Below are 8,527 nucleotides of genomic sequence, written 5' to 3'. Positions count from 1 at the left end.
ATCACCATAAATTGGCTCGGTCCCCATAGCACAGTCGTTATGGCACCAGCCACATATACCAAGGGTGGTGGGTTCAAACCCAGCTTGGGCCAGCTAAACAACTGCAACAAAAAAATAGCCAGGTGTTATGGCGGGCACCTATAGTCCCAGCTACTTGGGAGGCTGAGGCAGGAGACTCGCTTGAGCCTGGGAGGTTGCTGTGACTGTGATGCCACAGCACGCTATTGAGGGTGATATAGTGAGACTATCTAAAAAAAAAAAAAAAAAGAAAGGAATGTCATGGGAATGCCTAAATTATCAAGTAGGAGCAGGAAAATACTTTCCCACCTGAATAAATTTAAAGGGAGTGTAATTCAAGGAGTAGAGAGACGAAGGTATGAAGGAAGAAAGCTTTTCTGATTATAATTTCTGATTCAGTTTTCCTTAGTTTAAGATACTAGTTATACTACTTTATACTCATCAAATTGGAAAACCTTAGAATATCAGGTAACCCAAAATATTAGTGAGAATGTGGGAAAATGGAGCCCCATGCTTTTCTAGGGGAATCATTTAGTCATACCCATTCTGGAGTGTAATCCAAGATCCAAGAATACTTATTTAGATACATGTACTATGTCCCCTATGACCAAACAACCCCATATTGAGTAAACCAGAGGAATATGTGCACAGGTTCCAAAGCGGACATGTACAAGGATGTTCATTGCAGCATTTTTTGGAATGACCAGCGATTGTAGGGAGGAAATAAGTGAAAGAGAGTCTAGCATCCAGCCTCTGTGTGGAAGGCACTCAGGGAGCAAAGTGATAAGACCGCTGAATCAGGCAGTCTTCAGTATCTACACATCATTTAAGTCTGGTTTACACTGAAATTCTTAAGATCATACAAGGATATCTAAAGGACCTTAGAGGATGTCTGACTTCTGGAGTCTGTGTCAGATGTAACTCGACACTGGGAGTGTCCTATGTATTTCTCCACACAGCAAACCTCTATACTATGACTTAAAAAAATTTTTAATACCAATGAGATAATCGATAACTTGGTTCTATTATACTCTTCTATGGGTTCTGTATTCTCTGCTCACTTTCTGTGGCTGTGCTGTCTATATTTTCAGAACACATTTCTACTATATATTCTGCCATTTCCCTCATAAGCATTATTTTCCTTTAGTTCTACAAATAATGTGCACTTAATTGCCATAGGCTTTAGGTTAATATGTTTTTCTTTTTGTTTGACGGAAACTCATTATGTCCTACGTTTCTCAGGAGAGATCATTGAAATATTTTCCAAATTTGTTGCATGTTCTTCAATATTCGTAATGGCCTTCTTTTCTTTCTTTTTTTGAGGCTGAGTCTCAAGCAGTGGCCCTGGGTAGGAGTGCCATGACGTCATCATAACTCATAGCAACCTCCAACTCTCGGGCTCAAGAAATTCTCTTGCTTTAGTTTTTCCATATTTAGTAGAGATGGGGTCTTGCTCTTGCTCTGGCTGGTCTCCACATGAGTTCAAGCAATCCACTCACCTAGGCCTCCCAGAGTGCTAGGATTATAGGTATGAGCCATCGCACCCAATTGGCCTTCATTCTTTTTTTTTGTTTTGATTTAGGTAAACTTCACATAATGAAAACATTAACCATTTTGAAGGGAACAGTTCAGAGGCATTTAGTACTTGTTAGGGAGACAAGGAACAGGGTGAGAGAAGGAAAAATAAAATAGAAATAAGAATAGAGAACAAATAGGTAGTTCCTGACAGAGAGAAAATTCAAAATGAATGTTCTAGTACAGCTAAAAGAGCTCTTACTGGATAACAGGACTGCCAAGATGGGCGCACACTAGACTATAAGAGCTAGGTGTCCAACCATATGAGCACCTGTGGTTTATGACAACAAGCATGTGCAATCCTAATCACGGCACCCTAAAATCAACCTTTTGCTGTAAAGTCCTTCACTGTAATATCATTTACATTCACCACCACACCCCTGCATATAATTAAAAATGGAATTGTGGGAATTATTATGGGATAGAAGCTATGTAACATAGCTAATGCATAAGTTAAGAAATGCATAAACATTAGACCTAGGTAGAACAAAGCTAGGATAGGAAAGAAATACAAGGGGAAAAGTTTGTAAAGGTGTCCTCTCTCACTTTTCAGGGAAAGACCCATTCTTTTCTTTGGAACGTACTATCTGCTTAAAAAGAAATAAAAACTGTGCTGTTAGTTTGCACTTGGTTGCTCGTTTTGTGATTTTGTGCCAGCTGAGTCAAACAAAGCACTTTCAGTTTCTGGGAATCACTTGCTAGTGGTGCCCAAGAAAAGCCCAAACCAGAGCTGGGATCTTTGTAGCTCCCTGGCAGTACTATCACAATGTTGTTCAACCAGCACCTGTATCAAGTTCCAAAACATTTTCATTACCCTCAAAGGAAATTCTGTCTCCATTAAGCAGTTATTCCCTATCCCCACTCCCTTCAGCACCACCCCTCAAAAAAACCCAGCTCCTGGAAACTACCAATCTGTTTTCTATTTCTGTGGAATATGTAGACCACATTTTGTTTATGCATCCATTAATGCACCTGGTGTTCATTTTTAAGTGAAGTGAGGTTTCCTGTAATCACGAAAGGGAAGAATAAGCCAGGACACATTTTTCTAGTGTTTCAGCTCAAGAGTTCTCTCTTGTGATGTTGTCATGAAGTGATCACAAATACAACTTCATACTTTCTGTCTACCTCCTCTGTTCCTGGTTCCCAACTTTCTTTTTTTTTTTAACAATTTTTTTTTCTTTGCAGTTTTTGGCCAGGGCTGGGTTTGAACCCGCCAGTGCCCCACTCCTTTGAGCCACAGGCACCAGCCTATGGTTCCCAACTTTTATTGGAATCTTTTTGTATTTATTTTGTATCAGTTTCCCATTACTGCTGAAACAAATAAATAGGAAGTGAGTGACGTAAAAGAATATAAACCTATTCTCTTAGAGTTTGGAGGCAGGAAGGCAAAATAAATTTTAAGGGCCTAAAACTCATCTGTCTGCAGGGCTGTACTGCTGCTGGAGGCTCTAGAGGAGCCTGTTTCCTTTCCCGTCCGAGATACTGAGATGTTGACTGCAACATTGTTTGCCATAATGGAAGCTTTAAAAAACCGAGGTTATAATTTATCAAAAGATTTTTTCTTCTCTCAGAAAGACATCGTAGACCTCTTGCTTTCTTGCAAAGTTAAAAAATCTGCAATAAGGGCAATTCCCATTCCCAGGTCTTATTTGAGATGTGTTTTTTTTCTTACTAAGTAATTTCAAAATTTCTTAATATCCATTTCTCCTGGGAGTTCCAGTACTTAATTTAGGGATATAGTGTCCATTCTCTCTAAGAAGTGAGCCTTTTGAGCCTTAAGCCTACTATATCTATTTTTTTTCCAGCCATGTTATTATCTAAGACCAAGAAATCACTTAAGCTTTCTCTCTTATCCTGAGAAGGACCATGTAATTTATCATCCAAATCAAGACATGTTTGAGAAGGAAAGGTGCTTCGTTAATACTTGCCATAGGACAGTAGGTGAAAATTGGGACTATTTGAAGCAAACTGGTATGATGGTCAACATACCAACCAGAAATTGTGGTGGTGGGACAACTCTTGAGCCCATTGTTAATCATATGGTGATGTCCTGTAGTTCAGCTTCTAACCCAGCAGAGATTGCCTCAGGCTAGGTAGTGGTAAGAGGTTTTCAGCCTGACACTGATTACTTGTCTGTCCTTGGGTAAGTTATTTGTTTAATGAAGAAATGATGGTTGTTTCATTCCCAGACCCCTGTCTCCCACCCTCACTCTCCTCTATAAACTGGATTGTGATGAAGAGGCACTGTGGCCAGGGTCTTGGCCGTACTAATCTGATGGCACAAAAGACACAGGGTGAGGAGGTATAAAGTGAGCCAAAGGACAAGAATTTTTGGTAATTCTGAAGTCCAAGGGCAACATCTGCTTAAAAGGTTTGTGCAGAATTATGTTTAAATGTTAAAAATGATCAATGCAGAAAGTTCTGGAAATTGGGGCATGGTAGAAAATGGAATTTTGGCCTGCAGAAATACAAGACTCCTCTGCTTAATGACTTAGAATATAAAGAAAATACCCAGAAAAAGTAAGGTCTAAGAGAACAGAGATCTTCTCAAGGAGACCCCAAAGATTCACCTGTGTGGTTCTCCCTTGTGGTGACTCAGCTTTTAGGAATTTGTAGAAACTTAACTTCCTGGGACCTAGAAACTAAGGCTTACTTTTGCTTCTGTAAAAGCCCACGGTTCATTAAAAGCTGGAACCAGCTTCTCCAGCTTGATTCAAACTGACCAATAAGAAAGGTATCTGTGGCTTGGCCCCTATAGCTCAGCAGCTAGGGTGCCAGCCACATACACTGGAGCTGGCAGGTTCAAATCCAGCCTAAGCCTACCAAACAACAATGACAACTACAACCAAAAAATAGGTGGGTGTTGTGGCAGGCACCTGTAGTCCCAGCTACTTGGGAGGCTGAGGAAAGAGAATCACTTGAGCCCAGGAGTTTGAGGTTGCTGTGAGCTATGAGGCCACAGCACTCTACCCAGGGAAGCAGCTTGAGACTGTTCTGTTTGTCTCAGAAAAAGAAAAAGAAAGAAAGAAAGGTACCTGTGTGGCTTGGTGCTTCAGTGAGTAGGGTGCTGGCCACAGACACTGAGGCTGGCAGGTTCGAGCCCAGCCCAGGCCTGCTAAACAACAATAATAACTACAACCAAAGAATTACTGAGCATTGTGGCAAGCCCCTGTAGTCCCAGCTACTCAGGAGGCTGAGGCAAGAGAATTGCTTAAGTCCAAGAGTTTGAGGTTGCTGTGAGCTGTCACACTACGGCACTCTACAGAGGGTGACATAGTGAGACTCTGTCTCAAAACAAACAAACAAACAAAAAAACAAAGGTACCTTTCTTTTTTGGGCCAGATCTTTTTGACTGGGGAAGACTGAACCAGTAGGGGGAGCAGGGCTATTTTGAATACTTCTGTACTGTTGTTGCAGGAAGGCAAGGCCCAACGGAGAGAAAGAGCACCCAAACACCACGTTTATAAAACAAAGGGCTTTATTCACAAGCCGGAGCTTATGGCATAGAAGAATTCCAGACGGCCGCGCTCCCCAACTGGCTTGGTCTTTCCCTTTTTATCAACAGTCAAAAAATTCCACCCCACAAGCACCCTTCTCATGGGCCAGTTTGAATCAAGAGGGAGATGCTATTCTAGCCCCTACAGAACTACAGGATTTCACAGAACTTGGAAATTTCCAAGTCCAGGAAGTTATGTTTACAAATTACCAAGAGCTGAGTCACCATGGAGAGGACCCTGCAGGTGTATCCTTGTGGTCTCCTTGAGAAGACCTATTCTCTTAGACCTCACCTTTCTCGGGTATTCTCTCTCACTGTCACTCCGCTGGCTGAAATAAAACTCTTTCTCTTTTAAAGATGGTGTTTGGGTGTTCATTCTCTCCATTGGGCCTCATTTTCCTGCAACAATACCTTGAAAGCAATTTTTAAAAATGCAGAGGTTTGCGTAGAGTATCATGGTGGTAACCAAGCAAATCATTTTTGGTTCACTTTTTTGAAAATCTTGATGTGACTTGTGTCAGTTAAAGTACTTTTATTTTATTATTTTATTCTATTGTTTTGAGATAGGGACTCACTTTGCCACCCAAGGTGGAGTACAGTGCCATGATCACAGTTCATTACAACTTCCAACTCCTGCACTCAATCCTCCTGCCTCAGCTTCTTGAGTAGCTAGGATTAGAAGTGCACATCACTATACCTGGCTTATTTTTATTTATTTATAGTTTTTTGCAGAGAGAGGGTCTTACTATGTTGCTCAGGCTGGCCTCAAACACCTTGCTTCAAGCAATCCTCTCAACTCAGCCTGCTGAAGTTATAGGGTGAACCACTGTTCCCAGCAAACTTTAAAATAATTTACAGTAAGCAGTAAAGTTTTGGAAGCTCTTTCTTCAAAGTCAAAAATCTTTGGTTTCTATATGAAAAATCCAGAATAGCTGGGTATGGTGGCTCATATCTATAATCTTAGCACTCTGGGAGGGTGAGGTGGGAGGATCACTTGAGCTCAGGAGTTTGAGACTAGCCTGAACAACATAGTGACACTACCCCCCCATCTCTACTAAAAATAGAAAAATTAGCAAGAGGTGGTGGTTTGAGCCTGTAGTCCCAATTACTGGAGAGGCTTTTGTGGGAATATCGGTTCAGCCCAGAAGTATGAGGTTGCAGTGAACTTTGACACCACTGTATTCTAGGTGGGGTGACAGAGCAAGACCCTGTCTCAAAGTAATAATAATAAATTAAAAAAATACAAATAAAAATACAGGTTGACCTTACCCAACTAAACAAAAGTAACCCACCAATAATGGCACAAACCAACATTATATGCTTCCTGATTTGATGCACCAAGAATACAAGAATATAACATCATTTCCATGGTGCTCCTGCCAAAAACACATAGCTTGAATTTAATCACAAAGAAAGAATCAGACACATGCCAAATAATGTACATTCCACCAAAGAAACAGCTTTGCATATTCAAATATCAAAATCATGAGGCTCGGCGCCTGTGGCTCAAGCGGCTAGGGTGCCGGCCACATACACCTAAGGTGGCGGGTTCGAATCCCCAGCCTGGGCCCACCAAACAACAATGATGGCTGCAACCAAAGAATGGCTGGGCGTTGTGGCGGGCGCCTGTGATCCCAGCTACTTGGGAGGCTGAGGCAGGAGACTTGCTTGAGCCCAGGAGTTGGAGGTTGCTGTGAGCATGATGCCATGGCACTCTACCCAGGGGGATAGCTTGAGGCTCCGTCTCAAAAAAAAAAAAAAAAATCATGAAACACAAGGAAAGGCTGAGGAATTGTTCTAGATTAAAGGAGACACGGCAACTAAATATAACACGTGATCCTAGACTGGATCCTAGACTGGGGGAGATAGCTACAAAGGACCTCCTTAGAACAACCATCAAAAGAAGATAAGGACTTTGGACTAAATAAAAATTAATGTTCCTGATTTTGATTATTAGATTGTGATATATCAGAGTATCCTGGTTCATAGGAAATAAATACTGAAATACTTAGGAATAAAAAAAGCATCATGTCTGCATTCTTCTCAGATGATTTAGAGAAAAAATAAAATGTGTGTGTGTGTGTGTGTGTGCATGTGTGCGTGTGTGTGTGCATGTGTGTGTGTGTAAGAGAGAGGTTTGAACAAACAAATTGATTAAAATACCAGCAACTGGTGAAACTGGTTAAAAGATTACAGGTGTTCTCTGTAATATTCTTGGAATTTTCTGCAACTTTGGAAATTATAAAAAAAAAAAGCTAACAAGAAATACAACATTCCATCCCCTTCCACAAATGGCTTCAAAATGAAGTCACAAAATAAATTTAAGTTTGAAGATTTCAAAGAGGAGAATGACCTTGGCCAATTTTAAGAAAAAAACAAACAAGAAGGATTTAGTTAAAATTACGAATAGTTCAAAACCACTGAAATGATATCAGAGCTCTATTTTAAAAAAAATTTTTTGAGGTTGAAATGGCCACTGCAGGCCTAATTTAAGAGACATCATGTCCTCCTTTGTCTAGGGCAAAGAGGGACCTCACACTATTCCCCCTGTTATGCTGCAGGTTTGCAAAGGCACTTGTAGAAATTGGGTAAGAAATAAGACACACACACACAAAATTTTTAAAACCATCTGAACAACAGCATTAGGATGAAAAAACTTTTCCTCTACCCAATTAGTTTAAGTGTTTGGGAGCCTGTGAATTAAATTGACAGAAGGCAGATTAACAGGAGAAATATAAATCTATGAGGCATTCTTATGTCTCAATACATAAGAGAGCTAATAAAAAATCAACTAACTCATTAAATGGTTAAAGTTAGAAGTTATATATCAAACTTACTAGTAAGGAGAAGAAAGAGAGAGAAAAGACTTCCATGAGAAGAACAAGTAGGTTTCTTTAGGAAAGAAAAATGGATTTGTAGGAAATAAGAAAGTTTATGATAATGTTTGTTTATATAGAGGCAAGTAGCCTTTAATCTTCTCAATTGCCATGAAAGGTTCCCCAAAGGGGACTTATGGCATACTCATCTCCCAGGAATTGTTGCTTTGAGTTAGATAAAGGAAGGTCTGGGAAGGCTCCCCTCCCACCCCATGTCTGTTGCATTTTAAATATCTTCAGCTTAAAATCATCTTCATCCTAACTCTGGGGTTCTGAGTGGGTTCCCACAACATACTAAAAAGCCAAAATGGCAAGAAAAAGAGACATATATGTAACAAAAGAAAAAATTACAGAACTGATGTAAAAAACTAAGATGGTAAAAGACAGGCATAATTTTAAAATCAAAGGTAAGTAAAAGGTAGAACAAAATGAAGTGGTTATATGTGTATGATAAAAAAGATAAAACAATAAAAACTTGACAAATATAACACCTATGGTTCATCTAATAAGGGTACATGTGAACCTTCCTAAATGTAGAATATAAATGTCTTAACACAGGCTC

Source organism: Otolemur garnettii, unplaced genomic scaffold (genome assembly GCF_000181295.1).
Source record: "Otolemur garnettii isolate 467f Iridium unplaced genomic scaffold, OtoGar3 scaffold00006, whole genome shotgun sequence".
In the NCBI taxonomy this organism is placed as follows: domain Eukaryota; kingdom Metazoa; phylum Chordata; class Mammalia; order Primates; family Galagidae; genus Otolemur; species Otolemur garnettii.
This window is presented reverse-complemented; position numbering follows the sequence as displayed.